Source organism: Pelodiscus sinensis, chromosome 6, assembly GCF_049634645.1.
Source record: "Pelodiscus sinensis isolate JC-2024 chromosome 6, ASM4963464v1, whole genome shotgun sequence".
NCBI lineage: Eukaryota > Metazoa > Chordata > Testudines > Trionychidae > Pelodiscus > Pelodiscus sinensis.
In genome coordinates, this window is record NC_134716.1 from 13,176,960 (window position 1) to 13,196,033 (window position 19,074).

A 19,074-nucleotide genomic window follows, 5' to 3' on the forward strand; every position below is an offset into this window, starting at 1 on the left:
GCTGGACCTCAGGGAGTACAATATTCCGCATGTGGTGGCTGCATGTTATGAGCTCCACAATGTGTGTGAAAGGAAGGGGGAGGCATTCCTGTCAGGGTGGGCAGTGGAGACTGACCGCATGGGCAGGGCGTACAAACAGTCATATACTGCTGCCATCCAGCAGGCCCATCAGGGGTCTGTGCATATCCGGAAGGCCCTGAGGGAAAGTTTCTCCCTGGGGGCCCAGTGACACTCTCCACTGGGCCACCCAACTAGGGGCTTCTACTTCACCCCTCACTACCTTTCCTCCAGTAACCCCTTCTTACCCCCTCCCCTTCCCATTTTTCCTGGTGACAAAATAAATCACAAATTTGTTTTCAAAAAACTAAAAATTCTGTATTTTTTTTTATTTCAAAGAAATTGGGGAGAGACTGGGGAAAGAACCTGGGAGAGGGGAGAAGAGAGGATGTGGGATGAGGAGGAGTGATCTGGAAGCAGGGTGAAGAGAGGCTCAGGACTGTGGATGGGAGTGGCGCCTGGCTCTGCTGAGTCCATCACCACAGGTGTGGGGGCCTCGGCATCCCCAGGGGTGGAGGTGGGAATGGTGTTGTTGTCAGCTAACTTTCTTAGGGTATGTCTACACTACCATCCTAGTTCGAACTAGGGTGGTAATGTAGGCAACCGGAGTTGCAAATGAAGCCCGGGATTTGAATTTCCCGGGCTTCATTTGCATAAAGCCAGGCGCCGCCATTTTTAAATGTCCACTAGTGCGGACTCCGTGCCGCGCGGCTACACGCGGCACGGACTAGGTAGTTTGGACTAGGCTTCCTAGTCTGAACTTCCGTTACTCCTCGTGAAACGGTAGTTCGGAATAGGCACCCTAGTCCGAACTACCTAGTTCGAGCCCCGTGTAGCCGCGCTGCACGGGGTTCGAAGCAGCGGGGATTTAAAAATGGCGGCTCCCCGCTTATGCTAATGAAGCCCGGGAAATTCAAATCCCGGGCTTCATTAGCAAGTGCAGTATGCATACATTACCCCGCTAGTTTGAACTAGCGGGGTAGTGTAGACATACCCTTAGTTATTCTGAGAATAATTCCCAGAATTTACTGGGGATCAAAATGTTACCTGACTGGTGAGAAGCTGATGAAAACATATCAGACCCTGGTAGGCTGGACACTTGCTGTTCAGCCCTTCTGTGAGCTTAAACATGAGAAGTCCTGTGGCACCTTAGGGTATGTCTACACTACAGCGCTAATTCGAACTAACTTAATTTGAATTAGTTAATTCGAACTAAGCTAATTCGAATTAGCGCAGCTAGACTTAAAAACTAGTTCAAATTAGCGTTTTGCTAATTCGAACTAGCATGCCCACACAGAGTGGACCCTGAACAGAGGTTAAGGATGGCCGGAAGCAGTGCCGGCAGGGCATCAGATGAGGACTTAGAGCGTGGAGCTGCTGTCTCAGGCTAGCCGAGGGCTGTGCTTAAAGGGACCCGACCCCCATCCCGGACAGACAATTCTCAGGGTTCCCCGCTTGCAAAGCAGTCCTGGCTTGGAGTGCCCTGAGTGCCCACACACGAAACATCACAGCACTCGGCCATCAGCCCAGCTGCACTTGCCACAGGCTGCCATCCGGGGGAAGGAGGCAATCGGGGGGCTGCAGGAGAACTTCCACCCCGAGAAGCCCGCAGAGCCACCCCAGTCCTCCCCATCGGGGGCGCGTACCCCATTCCTCCCTCACCTCCTTCCACTTACCATTCCCTAGCCCCCCTTCCTGATGTACAAAATAAAGAAAACGTTTGTTCAAAAATAGATTCTCTCTTTATGGAACAAAACTGGGGGAGACTGGGAAAAGGAGGTGGGAGAGGGGAAGAGAGAGGCTGGGAGAGGGGAGGGCAACTAAAATGATCAGGGGTTGGGAACAGATCCCATATGAAGAGAGGCTAAAGAGACTGGGACTTTTCAGCTTAGAAAAGAGGAGACGGAGGGGGGATAGGATAGAGGTCTATAAAAGCACGAGTGGTGTGGAGAGGGTGCATAAAGAAAAGTTCTCCATTAGTTCCCATAATAGAAGGACTAGAGGACACCAAAGGAAAGGAATGGGTAGCAGGCTTCAAACTAGTAACAGAAAGTTCTTCTTCACAAAGCAAAGAGTCAACCTGTGGAACTCCTTGCTGCAGGAGGCTGTGAAGGCTACAACTAGAACAGAGTTTAAAGAGAAGTTAGATCAAGTCATGGAGGTTGGGTCCATGGAGTGGTATTAGCCAGGGGGTAGGAGTGGTGTCCTGCCCGAAGTTTGTGGAAGGCTGGAGAGGGATGGCATGAGACAAATGGCTTGGTCATTGTCTTTGGTCCATCCCCTCCAGGGTATATAGGGTTGGCTGCTGTCGGCAGAAATGCTTCTGGACTAGATGGACCTTTGGTCTGACCCATTACGGCCATTCTAAGCTCAGGGCTCAGGGTCGGGGGTCTCAGTGGACCACCTTGATTTTCATGTAAACCTGCTCCTGGGTGGCCAGGCTGGCAGCTCTCCTGCCCTAGATGGCCACTTTCCTGTGCCTAGTGTGGAGGTCGCGGACGAGGTCCACGATGTCTGCACTAGACCAGGCGGGTGCCCGCCTCTTGCGGTCCTGGCCAGGCTCCTGAGAGCCGCCAGCCTGGTCCCGGGAAGAGGCGGAGGGCTGGGGGGCATCAGGTGGCTGGCTCATGGCGTGCCAGGTGCTGGGTCTGCTGGCTGGGTGCTGGCAGGCTTGCACCTAGCACGGGCACCGTAGCCAGCCCGTGCCCCTTTAAGGGCTCCGGGGCCAGGAGGGGGGCAGACGAGTTTCCCTGGTGTTGGCCAGAGTGGCCACCAGGGAAAGCTGGGGAGGGCTAGCCTCCCACTAGTTCGAATTAAGGGGCTACACAGCCCTTAATTCGAACTAGTAAGTTCGAACTAGGCTTAGTCCTCGTAAAATGAGGTTTACCTAGTTCGAACTAAGCGCTCCACTAGTTCGAATTAAGTTCGAACTAGCGGAGCGCTAGTGTTGCGCCTATCAAAGTTAATTCGAACTAACGTCCGTTAATTCGAATTAACTTTGTAGTGTAGACATACCCTTATAGACTAACAGATTTATTGGAGCATAAGCTTTTGTGGGCAAAGACCCACTTCGTCTTTGCCCACGAAAACTTATGCTCCAATAAATCTGTTAATCTATAAGGTACCACAAGACTTGTTGTTTTTTCAGATTCAGATTAACCCGGCTACCCTTCTGTGAGCTTAAATACTGCTAATTGAATGTAGTAAAATAGCTGCCCACCCAATCTTTATGTCCACTGTCCTAATTCAGCATACATTTGCAGGAGCAATTCATTATTTATTCATGCACCACATATTATTAAAACCATGAAAAAGATACTGGTGGACAATTTAAAATGAAAACAAAGAATTGCATGAATAAGCAGAGGGCAGGTAAAGAGGCTCTTCTTAACTCTTAATAAGGCCTTCGTTTGGTTGTTTAATAAGGCCTAAATTCTCACAGTGCCAGAAATATCACTTTTACCATGCAACTATAAACACTCTAGAAAAATGTCAGACAGATTTTTTCGAAGAATTCCTGTCTTCATAAATATTTAGGACATTCTAAACATGATGAAGGTAGGTACTGGTGATGATACATAGCCCAGTTCTCAAAAGTTCCAAGCTAGTAAGCCCAAGCTTATATTTGGTAGCTTCCAATGGAGGTCCAGATTAAGAAGAGAAGATGGCAAGGGCAGGCCACATCCTGTGTAAGGACTCTGAGGAATGTAGCATGAGACAAGCATTAGAATGGAATCCAAAGGGAAAGAGGAAACAAACATGGTGACGAAGCTCCCTGGATGAAGTAAAAGTAGCTGGCTTAACATGGCATCAAATCAAGACTATCGCTAAGGAATGCAAGAGATGGAGAATGACTGTGCATTAGGAGCCCAAAGGACAAATAGATAAATAGATAATTGGCATGTAGATGCATAAAATAAGTATATCGTTACCAAAGTAATATCTGTGTGGGCATTCTAATATGAAACTGAGAGCCCTAAGTTAAGTAGCCATGTCTGAAAGTTAGCCCCCTTGCTACTATTGCTTTCTTTTGGGGACATTAAGTCCTCTTGAATTAAATCTTACCTCTTTTCAGTACAGTGACAGAGCTGCTGAATCTAGAAAAACAATACACAAATATTAAGATTTTCAAAAATAGTTGCCTAAATTAAGGCTCATACATCTTTATTGGGTACATAGCGACCCACACTTCACCAAAGAAATCATTGAGGTGCTTGTCTGAATGGGAACTAATGTGAGAAGCTTTCCTTTTTGAAATCTAGCTCAATATCTTAGCGCTTTCAAGGGAGGGTTAATATTAACAACTGAGAAAACACCATTTAATATTAATTCCAGGCTTTTAGATATTTAAAGACGGGTATGTCACACACTCAAATCTACCCTCTGCTTCATGAAATTGACTTGACATAAAGGTAGACATTACCTGAATGATTTTAAATACCATCCAAACTATTTCCTCATTGGTCTTTTGTTCATTGGCATGTCACCTTTAAAAGTTTTAGGAATAAGAGTTGATTCATGAGGCTGTAACTAATGCTTTCACAGCACTGATAAAATGCTCCATTCTTTTTGCTATTATGGCTGTGTTTTGGGGGTATTAAGACCTCTTGAATTAAATCTTACTTTTTTTCCAGATGCAGGCAGTACAGTGATGGAAATAAAATGAAAATAAAAGCAAATATTCAGATTTTAAAAAAATAGTTGCCTAAGCTAAGGCTCATACATCCTTATTGGGTGCATAATGACCCAACCCTGCACCAATAAATCAATGAGGTAATTGTCAATGGTCAAGTCCATCAATAAGTACTTCACTTTTCAAAAAGACTGAGCAGCCGGCAGCCCCCATTGATGTAGGGTACCAGATTTTGTAAATACTGCCCTACTGTTCTCCTTTTTACCCAGCAAGAAAAACAGTTACAAATGAAAGCTCCTGTCTTGCAATCAGCTCCATAAGAGAGGACCTATGTGCACTGAAGTAAGTCACTGAGGCTCTGCAGGAGTCCCATTTCAGAAATGATGAAAGGGCCTAATCCTGTTGCCATGGACACCTGTGGTGAATTTGCCATTTAGTTAGTTCAGAGCAAAACCCTTATTGATAAATTGGTGGGTTGCTCTGCCCCTTCTCCCAACTTAACTTTATGTCACATATTATAACAGATAATATTGGCAAATAAGATGTAATTTAAATCACTGGCAGTCCTCCTACTGCCTTCAATAGGAGCGGAATTACCACATACGCTTTATTTTCCAGTAATTTCTCAACTGTGTGTTTCAAGTGTTATGATCAGAAAAGTATCAGTAAAAAATGACACATTATTTATTCTCCATATTTACTCCTGTAAGTGACTTGTGAGTCACATTTGTGTAGCTGCCTGACAAAAGCTTGTTTTCAGTGCTGTCAGTATTGTAGAAACCATATAAATTGGGGTGAATGAGTATATACTTATCACTTTCCTTCATCAGAAGAATTTCCAGCTCTGATTCCAGAATCTCTACTATTGGTGATGATATAGAAAGCATAATAAACACAAATTGGTTTTCAGATATTGGGTTGTGTTTGTGGTTCAGTCAGGTAGGAAGAGTTTATTTTGACTGTGACTCAACAAGGTGTTATCTTTGCTGCCACTCCAGCAGCAAACTGCTTGGGTGGCAGGAGGAGGAGAGACTGCCACAAGTCCAACCAACCTTCTCAGGCATCTTTATTCTGACGGATGGTGTAAGAATTGAGAGAGGTTTGGCTGGCATTCCTGCTTCTGCAGGAGAGAAAGGGGACCACTGCCGCCACCCTTGGTCCTCCCTGAAGGAGGGGGGGGGGCCTGTTGCTGTTCCTGGGTATGAAAAATGTGGGGTTGGAGGAACATGTTGTTGCTCTGCCTCACGGGAAAGGGAGAAGGCCCCCCAATCAAGAGAAGGTGTCTCAATTATGAAGCATTTTGTACTTTCCTCTCAAGCATCTGCTACTGTCTACTGTCCAAGATGGGATGCAGAATTAGATAAGCCATGAATGGGAATGATAATCTAGTGACAGATAATGTGAAAAAAGCTGAAGTATTCAATTCTAGTTGTGCTTCTGTCTTCACAAACAAGGTCAGCTCCCAGACTGCTTCACTGGGCAGCAGAGTATAGGAAGGAGGCGGGCTGGCCTCAGTGGAAAAAGGACTGAGGACAAACGGACATCATCTTTGAAAACTCATGGTGATCAGGGCAGGTCTCGGACAACTAGAAAAAGGCAAATGTCGTGCCCATCTTTTAAAAAGAGAAGAAGGAGAATCAGGAAATGTAGACTTGTGAGCCTCACCTCCGTCCCTGGAAAAATCATGGAGTGAATCCTCAAGAAATCCATTCTGAAGTACTTGGAAAGAAGAAAAGTGATCAAGAATAGTCAACATGGATTCACCAAGAGCAAGTCATGCCTGACCAACTTGAATGCCTTTTGTGACAGGATAATTAGCTCTGTGGATATGGGGAAGGTGGTGGACATGATATCTTTGATTTAGCAAAGCTTTCAATATGGTCTCCCACAGTATTCTTGCCAGATGCTAAAGAAGTATGACTTGGATAAATGGACTGTAAAGCTAACTAGATCATCAGGCTCAGTGGTTAGTAATCAATAGCTTGGTGTCTGGTTGTTGGTCAGTATTAAGTTGAATGCCTCAAGGATCAGGTCTGGGGCCAGTTTTGTTGAACATCTTTATTAAAAACCTGAATGAGGGGATGGATTGCACCCTCAGCAAGTTTGCAGCTGACACTAAACTAGGAGGAGAGGTACATATGCTTGAGGGTAAGTGTACGAACTCAACTCTCACCGCAATTGTCTCTCGATAGATACTTTTATTGTGCACCCACACCCCACCCTGATCCCAATGAGTTTCTACAGGGTGTCTCATCTCAAAATCCATTCCAGTCTTCTCCCACACCAGCTGGTCGTGCCTTGGGCACTGGGGGCGCGGGGTAGGGGGACTCGGGCCCACCCACTCTTCCTTGTCCCGACCCAGGGCCCTAAGGTAGGGAGACTGCTCCCTGCTAAAGTGGGTGGGGTAGTAACCCCTAAACTCACCCGCTCTCGGGTTCCACAGCCCTGCCCTGGGCCACTTCCTACCCCTCCACCTTCGTTCCCCTCTCCCCAGCTACGTTGGGGCCCGATTTACCTCACTCAGGGTCGTGACTCCCCTCCTGCCAGCCTCCATCCTACCTTCCCCCGTCCTTCTTCGGGCCTCCATTTCAAGGTCCCTGCCATCCCGGCGGGTGATGCAATCGCCCGGTGCCACCAGGCCATCACACTTGGCCCCGACGTCTTTAGCCGGAGCCCCAAGATTGGGTCACCCGGCCTTGACGTCATCCGCCTGCGCTGGCCAGCTCTCCCGACCAGCATTCTCGGTGTTGGGGTCTGGCTGGGCTTGGGCTTTGGCTCCCCATGGTCCCTGAGTGGCAGCCCCTGCCACTTCCCCACCGGCCTCCTTGCCCCCCAGTCTCCTCTCCTGAGGCCCCCCCGAACTCCCTTGAGTGCATGATTGTGGCACCCTGTCACAGTAAGAATAGGGTCCGGAGTGACCTGGAAACATTTGAGAATTGAGCCAAAAGAAATCTGATGAGGTTCAACAAGGACAAGCACAGGGGATGGATGAATCCTAATCACTTGGGGTATGTCTACACTAGCCCCCTAGTTTGAACTAGGGAGGCTAATGTAGCCATTCGATGTTGCAAATCAAGCTCAGGATTTAAATATCCCGCACTTCATTTACATCTTCCCGGCTGGTCGCCATTTTTGAAATTTACAAGTCTGGACTAACAGCCCACGGCTTCAGAGCTACAGCCCATGACTTCATTTTTACATGGGAATGAAAACTGCCTTTGGGCTTAAATTCCTCTTTTCGGTAGTATCAGCTAGCAGGAAATGTACCTGGTGTTTCAGCATATCAGATTGAGCAATAAGAAATAGAAGTTGTCCCCTTGGCTATGTCTAGACTGCAGGCTTCTTTTGGAAGAAGCTTTTCCAGAAGAGATCATACAAAAAAACTTCTTCCGAAAGAGAGCATCCACACTGCCAAAGTGCATCAAAAAAACCATCTACTTCTTCAATAGATAGGATCCACTCAGTGTGGATGTTATCTCGCATTTCATCTGTGATTAACAGGGCACCTGTGCTTTTTCCTCTTTCCTCGTCTTCTGAAAGAATGCCTTTTTCGGAAAAAGGCTTCTTCCTCGTAGAAAGACGTTTACCAATGTCAGAAAAACCCTTCTGTTCTTTCAATTTTTTTTTCAAAATAATACGATTGCAGTGTGGACATAAATGAATTTTTTTTCGGAAAAGCAGTCGATTTTCTGAAAAAACTCTGTAGCGTAGACATAGTATGTCCCAACTCCCTCAGTGGAAAGATCTTTGGTCCCTATCTGTGAAGTCCCATGAACACAAAGCTATTGATCTTTAGAAATGTAAGTTTGGCAGTACTTTAGCTATTGCATTTATGAGAAAATACCTCAAAGCCTAGGGAGGAAGCATTTACTCTCCCTTTAAGCGTTAGCCAGGAGATCACAATAGAACAGCCTGGCTATAGCCAAGAAGCAGTGCCAGATTAAGGCATAAACTATCTAAGATATAGTTTAAGGCCACACAAGAAGCAGGGCATTTAAAAAAGAAAAAAAAACCTGATTCTGGTCCAAATTTTCTCAAAATTGGCTGATAAATAAAGGTGACATAGGAAAGAAGTTTACTCTAAATATAGACATTTTCATTCATATATGACAAAACTATACACATTTGGCCACAGAAAAACCCTAACCCTACCATTTACTAATTTTTCATTATTGATAGGTAGGAGGCCAGGGCAAAGAAGATATCTGTATTCGTAAAATTAATATTTTTATGAATAAGTCTTCTATTAATCTCCTAACTCAATGATTTTTAACCAGTCGCTAACTGACTGTACCTTCATAACTTATTTAAATAAGTAATCTCACTGCCAATAAAACTGGGGAAAATATGAGGTCAGATACAGCAGCATCATGAAACAATCCTGCCAAAATCATGCTTGTATGGGAGTCTCCCTAGTAAGGTACGTCTAGACTACAGGGTTTTGTCGACAGAAGTTTTGTCGACAGTATCTGTCGACAAAACTTCTGTCAACATAGAGCGTCTAGACACATTCAGTTCTGTCGACAAAGCAAGCTGCTTTGTCGACAAAACCCTGTAGTCTAGACGCAACCCTACAGGCAATAACACCTTCTGTCGACAGAACTCTGTCGACAGAAGGTGTTATGCCTCGTAAAATGAGGTTTACCAGTGTCGACAAAACTGCTGAGTTCTGTCGACGTTATGTCAATAGAACTCAGCGGTAGTGTAGACGCAGGTATAGTTTTGTCAACAAAAGTCCATTTTTGTCGACAAAACTCAGTAGCCTAGACACACCCGTAGTGACATCATGTACAGTGTTCTCTTTGGCTGGTAATAGCTGGAAAGTCACCATCTTTTGTTTATGGTCCAGCATATTCAGTCAAATAGTGCCTTTACTCCTGCTTTTCTTCATGTTTTTGAAGTGTTAGTTCTTTCTTCTTTGATCTATATATAAGTACAATTGTGTATTTTTAGAGTGCGTGATCATTTTTCTTCACATAAATGAGTCTGTGGGTGACTTGATTTGATTGGGTCTTGAGAAGGTTAAATTTGTATTGGCTTCCATCTGGCAGTTTTGGAAACCTTCACCATATTTTTAAAGAATGTCAAAAGAAAAATCCCAACAATTCAGTGTTTCATAGTGAAAATAGAATTGGTATAAACATTTGTAAATATAGTTTATATATATTCTGGATAAACTGTGTGTTTCCCTGAAAAAAAGTTTGATTAATTTTATAACTTACTGTGACGGGGCTGCGGAGCCCACCGGCGCTGCCACCACTGTGGTCCCCAAGTGCCGCACTACAGCTGGCCCCGAGGCGGCTTTATGTGGGAAGGCGGTAACCGCATGCCGGACCTGCACGGCCTGCTCCGTGGCCGCTCCGTGGTGGCAGCCCGAGGCGTGGGATGATGTCACGGCCGGCGCCGGGGGCCAGCGCGGCGGGACATCGGAGTCCGGTGCGGGGCATAAAGCAAGCCCCGAGAGGCCCCATAGGAGGGCGGAGGAGGAAGCCAAGGGCGTGGAAGGGGGAGCCGGGGAGAGCCCGGAGCCAGGGGAGCTGGGTTCCCCAGAGGGGACTCCTGACAGCCGAAGGGGCAGACGCGAAGACAGGACATGGTGGAGGAGAGGAAGTGACCCAGGACTGAACGGTGGAGCCCGGAGGTCACTCGAGTGTTGGTGAGTTATGATCACAGCCCCACCTACCGGGCAGGGAATCGTGTCCCTATCCTTGGGGTCCTGGGTTGGGACCTGGAGTGAGGGCGGGCCCAGGTCCCCCTCCCCTCCATCCATTGCCTAGGCAAACGCAGCCCAGAGTGGGCTGGCGCTGAGTATTCCTGGACCTAAGGAACACTAGAAGCCCGGGGCAAGAAGGGAGTAAGAGAGGTCATAAATCGGGACACGGTGAAGGGAAGGGGTGTTTCAAAATTGAGGTGAGGTGGGTTCGGCTGCCTCAACCCCTCCCTATGATGACTCCTAAAGATCTGAGAGGAGGCGTGGACCGTGACACTTACTCATATGAAAAGAAGGATAATTTTTCTTTTTCATTCATTATTCATGGTGTAAAAAAATCCTCTCATATTCCTACGAGAACAAAAAGCTTTCATTTTTATATATTCAATGTCTTTTTTTGTGAAAACAATGAATTTAGTTTTAAAGGTATGAGGTCTCTTTACACTTGACATAGGTATGGACCTCAGTCTGTCATAATCTGGTCCTGCCAAGGAGATTCTATGCTTTGCCCAAAGACTGATCTATTTCAACAGGAACAGGAAGCTGAGGAAGGAAGATAAGATGAGAAGCTATACAAAATGCCAGAGGTGGTGGTTGCTTTCCCCCATGTCACAAGCCTACACTCAGAAACTTGAAGGACTTTGAGAGACAATTGGGAGAAAGCAGGGTAAGATCACATAGGCTATGTCTAGACTGCAGGCTTCTTTCGGAAGAAGCTTTTCCAGAAGAGATCTTCCGAAAAAACTTCTTCTGAAAGAGAGCATCCACATTGCCAAAGTGCATTGAAAAGTGATCTGTTTTTTCAACAGATAGTGTCCACACTGAATGTACACTATCTCACATGTTAGTTATGATTACTATGGGTGGAATGGGCACTAAGGCACCTGTGCTTTTTCCTCTTTCCTCTTCTATCCAAAGAACTGCCTCTTCTCTGTCCACACACATCTTTTTCCGAAAGAGCTCTTTTGAAAAAGGTGGTTTTCCTCGTAGAACAAGGTTTACCAGTGTAGGAGAAACCCCTCTGTTCTTTCAACTTTTTTCAAAAGAACGCGATTTCAGAGTGGACATAAGTGAATTTTTTCAGAAAAACAGCCATTTTTTCAAAAAATATATGTAGTGTAGATATACCCTGTAGTGTCATACCTTGCCATGACTTATTGTCTGGACTAGCTTGTGCTCCCTTGTCTATAATGTTATATTGATGGCATATATACAGAAATGTAAGGCAAAAATATTAAATACTATGATGGAAGGTTGTAATGTAACTAATTTATTTCTTAGAACTCAGAATATCACACAAACACTCAAACAAAGAAACACATTGCAGGCTACTTCCTAAATCAGACTAAGCTGGGGTCAGTTGTGCCTCTCTAGGCTGGCTAGCTGCTCATCTGCTTTCTTCTCTACAGAGCCCAAGACTGGTCAATCTGTGGAACTCCTTGACAGAGGATGTTATGAAGGCCAGGACTTTAACAGGGTTAAAAATAGTTAAATTCATGGAAGATAGGTCTATCAAAGGCTATTGGCCAGGATGGGCTAGAATGGTGTCCCTAGCCTCAGTTTGACAGAAGCTGGGAATGGGTGAGAGGGGAGGGATCACCCTGTTCTGTTTATTCCCTCTGGGGCACCTGTCATTAGCCACTGTCAGAAGACAGGATATTGGGCTAGATGGACCTTTGATCTATCCTAGTATGGCCGCCGTTCTTATGTTCTAGCTCATGAGCCTTTACAATGATAGTGCTACCATACACATTTTCATAAGTTATGGGTGTGAGTAAGGAAGTGATTTTTACCGTTTTTTAATAGTATTTTAGTAAGTAGGATGGAAATTGAAAGGGTGTAGAAAAGAATGATAAAAAATGGTTAGAGGATTGGAGAGCTCAACCGGGTTACACTCTGAAAAAATCTGAGAAGTGATTTAATTACTGTGCCAAAGTACCTTCACAGAGAGACAAGAACAAGTGTTCAAGAACTTTTAAGCTATCAGGGAAAGGCATACCAAGAATCAGTGGCTGGAACCTGAAGCCAGACAAATTCAAATTGGAAATAGGGAAAAATTTTACAGCGTGAGGGTGAATAATAGAATATACCACCAGGAGATGTGGTTAATTCTCCAACCCATGATGTCTCTAAATCAAGCCTGGATGCTGTTTTTGAAGATGTGGCATAGCCAGACAAGGTATTGGACTCAATAAAGAAGTAGTTCAGTGAAATTTAATTTCCTATGACTTCGATCAGAATAGACAATCGAAGAGTTCTTTCTGGACCAAAAAAAAAACCCCTCTTCAAATGTATCATTATTGCTTGATATCATGTGTGGTATTTGCACAATCTGTAGCATTGGGAAGATCCAAGAATGAATTTGATAGCATGTTAATCTCTGGTATCTACATCTTAGATTTTGAGCATGAACTTGAAAAGGAAACTTTTTTTAATGATGGGAAAGGACAGACTGGTATGGCAGAAACGTGAGATTTATAAGGCTAATTCCATACCTGAGAGATGATCATTTATTGTGTTTGCCCTGAAAATGTACCATGAGGTCCAATGCCTATACTACTAAAATAATTACACAGATTTAAACTCTAATCTGGCACTCTCTGGTCTGGCAACATCCATGGTCTTACATGGTTTTAGTAAGCCAGATGTCCACTTATCATTGCTGTGGAAAAGTTTCCTGTGGTCCCATAAAGTTTGTTTACAGTTGTCAGTCCTGTCTTTCAGTATTCTGTGCTGTTATTTTGCTCTAAATTACCCCTTCATGTCTTCTAAGAACCCAGTAAGTAGTGGAAGTGTTGGTAATGCTGCTAGACAACGTTGACCTCTCATGGTTTGGCAAATTCTCTGATTTGGTATTGGTCAGATCCTAAGGGTCCCAGACTAGAGAGATTCAACCTGTGTATTTGAAATCTATTTTTATACAAGTGTTGTTATAGTTTTGGACTGGGATTCAGTAGACCTGGGCTCTAATTCTGGATATCCTGTGAATTTGCTGTGTGACCTCAGGTCATTCAATGTAATGATTAAGCAAAACACTTAACCCTATGCTTAAATTGCTCATGACTTCACATGGGGATGATGTTTTCCCACTGTTGAAAAGTACTTTGACATCCCTAGTTCAAACTAGGGTGGCTAATGTAGGCATTCGAAGTTGCAAATGAAGCCTGGGATTTAAATATCCCGGGCTTCATTTGCATCTTGCCGGGCGCCGCCATTTTTAAATCCACAAGGAGTAACAGTAGTTCGAATCAGAGATCCTAATTCGAACTACGTAATCCATGCCGCGTATAGCCGCAGGCACGGAGTCCGCACTAAGGGGGATTTAAAAATGGTGGCGCCCGGCAAGATGCAAATGAAGCCCAGGATATTTAAATTCCGGGCTTCATTTGCAACTTTGAATGTCTACATTAGCCACCCTAGTTCGAACTAGGGTGGCACTGTAGACATACCTTGAATGAAAGCAATTAAAAGTGCAAAATACGTCACTGTTGAAATAATCAAAAAGAATAATCTTATTCTTTTACTGGGCCACCTATAAGATCACCTACATAGGTTGGCCCTCTCCTGTAAATAGACTTTCCCAGAACACCCAGAGCACACGGTCATTTTAGCCTTTTTATTTATTCTTCTATAAAATAGCATCCCTTGTCTTCAAGGCTGGTAATACGAAATTCAATGAATAGATAAGCTATATTAACAGAGATCAAATTTTTCAATCTCAGTGCACATGTGGCAATAAAAGACAGTTGTAGTATTAAATATTAAATGACTAATTATTAAACTAACATTAAACTATTAATATTTAAATATTGAAAAGTGTATAATTGAGTTAATTTCTTACTTGTATATTTGTGCTGATAACTTTCTATTTAGTGTGTGTGTGTAATAAAATAATATGTAATAGCTGAATTAGATTTATGATGCGCTAGACTTCAAAAAGCTGGTGTCCTGTACCATGCTTGAAATTAGGAAGAAGTGGTTGGTGGCCAGGCGGATTGGATAGTGATGGTGCTTGTTTTGTAGTTGTAGAATGGCTCTGATTTAGCAATGCACTTTAAGCCATGCTTAATTTTAGTAGGGCTACTTCCAACTTCAAAGACAATGGAGATACTCATGTGCTTTAAGTTAAGCATATGCTTAAGTGCTTTGCCAAATCAGGATCCAAGTAGCTCCAGGCTTTAACACTTATCAGACCCAATACATTGAAAGAATTATAGCAGCTATTAAAGCATCTGCACTCAGTGGAACCCTAATTGCCTTGTCTGTAAGGGTTAAACCCACGGACATTGGGTCCTAGAGAGTTCTTAGGAATTCTTGGAAAGCAGGAAGTGAGTTGGCAGGAAGCCCATGGAAACAGAGTATGGGCTTTTGAACTGGAAGCAGTAGCCCTTCTTGTTCCTGTTGTATGGCTAAAGGAAGACATGAAATAAGTCGGGGAGGGAGGCATGGGGAATCCAGGGACATCCATGCCCAAGGAAAAACTAAGTCTTGAAACTACAGATATGTGAGTAGAACAGAGAATGTTCAGTCAGATGTGATTAGGTTATTTACTTTATTTGGGGGTTCGTTAGTCACCCCTCAATGCAAAGCACATGGATTTACCCACTTACACTATAATTTTCCAAGCTGAATTCTAGGGGAGTAGTTATCTGTATTTTAATCCTTTTTTCCCACAGTTGCTCTGTAACAGCTAATAACCAAATAATGTTTCATCAAATGTGTTTTCTTCCTTTTTCTTTTTCATTAATAAAAATAGCCCTTTTAAGATCATGACCTGACTCCTGTGTCCTAGAAGGCAGGAGGTTCTGTGGGCACATGCCTATGACTACAAAGCCGAGATACTACAGGAAATTAAAAGTTGTCAAAATCTCTCTTGAAGAAGGGTTAAAAAAATTGGAGAGTACCTCACAGGAAGGAATTTACAGATGCACCTTTCTTGGTTTTCAGAGGGGTTTTGCATTTGGGTGGTGACAACGATATTACTTCAAAGCTGGGGAATCTGTGACCTTGAGGAATTTCAACACAAGCCTTTCGTCACAAAGTATTTTAACGTCTCTTGCCTTTTGCACTTGAAATTCCAAAGCAGGAAACAACTATGACCCTTGCTCATTATGAAACCTACCTAAAGCTACATAACTGAAATGTTGTGGGAGGGAGTTCAATCAGAGGAAGGGGACTCTGTGGAGGGAGGTAGAGAAAAGAGCCCTAGTTTCGGACCAGCTCAAATGATGGCACACCGCATAACTTGTTCCGCATGCAAGCTTAGAAAAAAAGTCCTAAGATTTTCACCTATAAAGGGTGAATCCAGTTCCTAACCTCCTAAAATCATTGGTGGTTGGCTAAGACTAAACTGTGTTTTTTCCTTTATTGTTTTAAAATAAGTTAGAATTACAAAACCTTCACCTTCTTCATTGGGATATCCTCCTTCATTTTCATCTCTGTGAGGAATACTGCCTCCTTCAGCATAAAAAAGCTACAGTGCCTAGCTGCTGTCATTACGCTGTCTTCCTAATTATGGTTGGAGAATTTAAATTTAGTCATCACTTTAAAATGAGAATGAACTTGCAATATTATCAAGCAAAGGCACTACAGGTGAAAATATATCTTTTGTTCCTCAGCTAAAATAAGTCCCACTGCAGCTGCCTGCTGGCATTCAGAATAGCACCAGCTCCATGCTCAGAGAATCATGTGTGCCAGGAAAGGCAATTTCACACAGAGCTGGCCTTTTTCCGTGCACACCTTGGATGGCTTTTTCTAAGTCTAATTAATTAAGATCTGCATGACAATGAGGTAACTATTTGATAGACTGTAATGCTGCTGCTGTTTGATGTTGTCTCTGATACAAGCTTTGCCTTGAACTCTCAGCTGTCAATCACTTGCAAACTTCTCTGGGAAAATAACTGTTAAAATTCACGATTCTTGTGGAAGGAGGGGAGTTTAAAAGGTCATTAATCTTTGTTATGCTTGTCCCTCTTATTCTGAGATAACATCTCAGAAATATAAAAAATAAGTAGACTTATAGTATGCTGGCAATTTCATCCACCTATCAGAAGCATACATTCAACTCTTTTTTTTTAACTCAGTGAACTTCAGCCCATACAAATGTCTTGAGTTTTAACAAATCAAGGCTGGAATCTGTATCTGTGAAAAGTGCATGTTCTATGACTGCAGCCTACTCTGGTGATGGGCACTCTTGAATCGGATAAGTAGATTTATTAGAATTAGGTTTTATAAAATCTCCTACCTCTTAGCCACATTCTTGTTAAAGAGAGATACTAGGACTCACAAGGCATCCAAACATCTCCCAACTTGGAATGTTCAGATTCTTACATGCAAAAAAGGCATGTTCCAATTGGTCATGTCAATTCTAGAAAGACAAGGAATTTAGGGCCTGTCAACAGAGTAAGCAGCTGAAATTGCAAGTCTGAGTTTTCATGCCTATGTGTTAATCAGAAAGCATGTCTTTAGGGGTTTTTTTTTTAACAGAAAAGATGGTGTTTCTTTTGCTTATTCTATACTTGATGCCTCTAAATGCCATAGAAATAATCTTACCCTTTAATATTTTTTTGTTCTTTGAGATACAGACTTGTATTTCCAGTAAGGAAATGTAGGCGACAGAATTGGAAAGGCAGATGAATAGAAAAAAATATTTATACTCAGACTTTTAGATGGATTAATAACATCAATTGCATGTCCCTGCCCAGCTCAATCCTAAACCCATAAGTCTCACCTGCCCTGCATGGCTATTCTATCTGTCTGAATAGTCCACCGAGAAATGAATTTGTACGAGAAGATCCTTTTTGCAGGATAGCAGAAATTTTAAGGCTCCTGGATGCTCTGTTTCAATTCTCTTGAAAATATGTATCTGGTTATTTATTGGATTGCTAGCTGTGTGAGGTTTGTACTGTTTTTCACTATGTGCCTAGAAAAGACTGTGGCCCCACTGTGCTGACTGTAATACAGAAATAGGGGTAATCCCTGTACTGAGGAATTTGCAGCCTAAATAGATTAGGTTGAGAACAGGTGGTAGTATTGTCTCCATATTACAGATGGATAACTGAGGCACAGTGAGTGAAGTCACTATCCAAGTGTGATAGCTGGGTGTCACTGGTGTGGTGTCCGAACTGGTCCCCTGTTCCTTCCCTGATGATAATCATTCAGCTTATGCCCCTCTATGTGTCATGCTATGTGTGCTTATGCTCCTCTATGTGCCATGCTGGCTTGCACAAATAGTTACCACAGAAGACTCTGAAAGAGCCCTGAAGACCACAAAATCAGATAAGGACTGAAGATTCCAGGCTAGGTTTATTGTAAATGAAGAACAGTAATAGCTTTCCCAGATCAGCTACCTAAAGATAGGCTAAGAATTTGGGCCTATGGCAATGGATATGACTCAGTCAGGGTATGTCTACACTACAGCACTAATTTGAACTAACTTAATTTGAATTAGTTAATTTGAACTAAGCTAATTCGAACTAGTGCATCTAGACCTAAAAACTAGTTCAAATTAGCATTTTGCATGTCCACATTGAGTGGACCCTGAACCGAGGTTAAGGCTGGCCGGAAGCAGTGCCGGCAGGGCATCAGATTAGGACTTAGAGCGTGGAGCTGCTGCCTCAGGCTAGCTGAGGGCTGTGCTTAAAAGGACCCGACCCTGACCCCGGACAGACAGTTCTCAGGGGTTCCCCGCTCGCTTGTCTAACTTGATGAGGGACAGCAAAGCAGTCCTGGCTTGGAGTGCCCTGAATGCCCACACTTGGCACATCACAGCACTCGGCCATCAGCCCGGCTGCACTTGCCACAGGCTGCCATCCAGGGGGGGGTCAATCAGGGGACTGCAGGAGAGCTTCCACCCCGAGGAGCCCACAGAGCCACCCCAGTCCTCCCCATCAGGGGCTCATACCCCGTTCCTCTCTCACCTCCTTCCACTTACCCTTCCCTAGCCCCCCTTCCTGATGTACAAAATAAAGGACACGTGTGTTCAAAAATAGAAACTCTCTTTATTGAACAAAACTCGAGGAGACTGGGAAAAGGAGGTAGGAGAGGAGAAGAGAGAGGGTGGGAGAGGAGAGGAGAGGAGGAATCCTGGGTGGAGGGAGCTGGAAGGGAGAAGTCAGGGGTAGAAGGAGGAGGGGAAGTATCAAACTATGGTATGCCATATCTTAAGTACTGTGTACAGACGTGGTCTCCTCACCCCAGAAAAGATATTTTAGCCTTGGAAAAGGTTCAGAAAAGGGAGACTAAAATGATCAGTGGTTTGGAACGGGTCCCATATGAAGAGAGGCTAAAGAGACTGGGACTTTTCAGCTTAGAAAAGAGGAGACTGAGGGGGGATAGGATAGAGGTCTATAAAATCATGAGTGGTGTGGAGAGGGTGCATAAAGAAAATTTCTTCATTAGTTCCCATAATAGAAGGACTAGAGGACACCAAATGAAATGAATGGGTAGCAGGCTTCAAACTAATAACAGAAAGTTCTTCTTCACAAAGCAAATAGTCAACCTGTGGAACTCCTTGCTGCAGGAGGCTGTGAAGGTTAGAACTATAACAGAGTTTAAAGAGAAGTTAGATAAATTCATGGAGGTTGGGTCCATGGAGTGGTATTAGCCAGGGGTAGAAATGGTGTCCCTGGCCTCTGTTTGTGGAAGGCTGAAGATGGATGTCACGAGACAAATG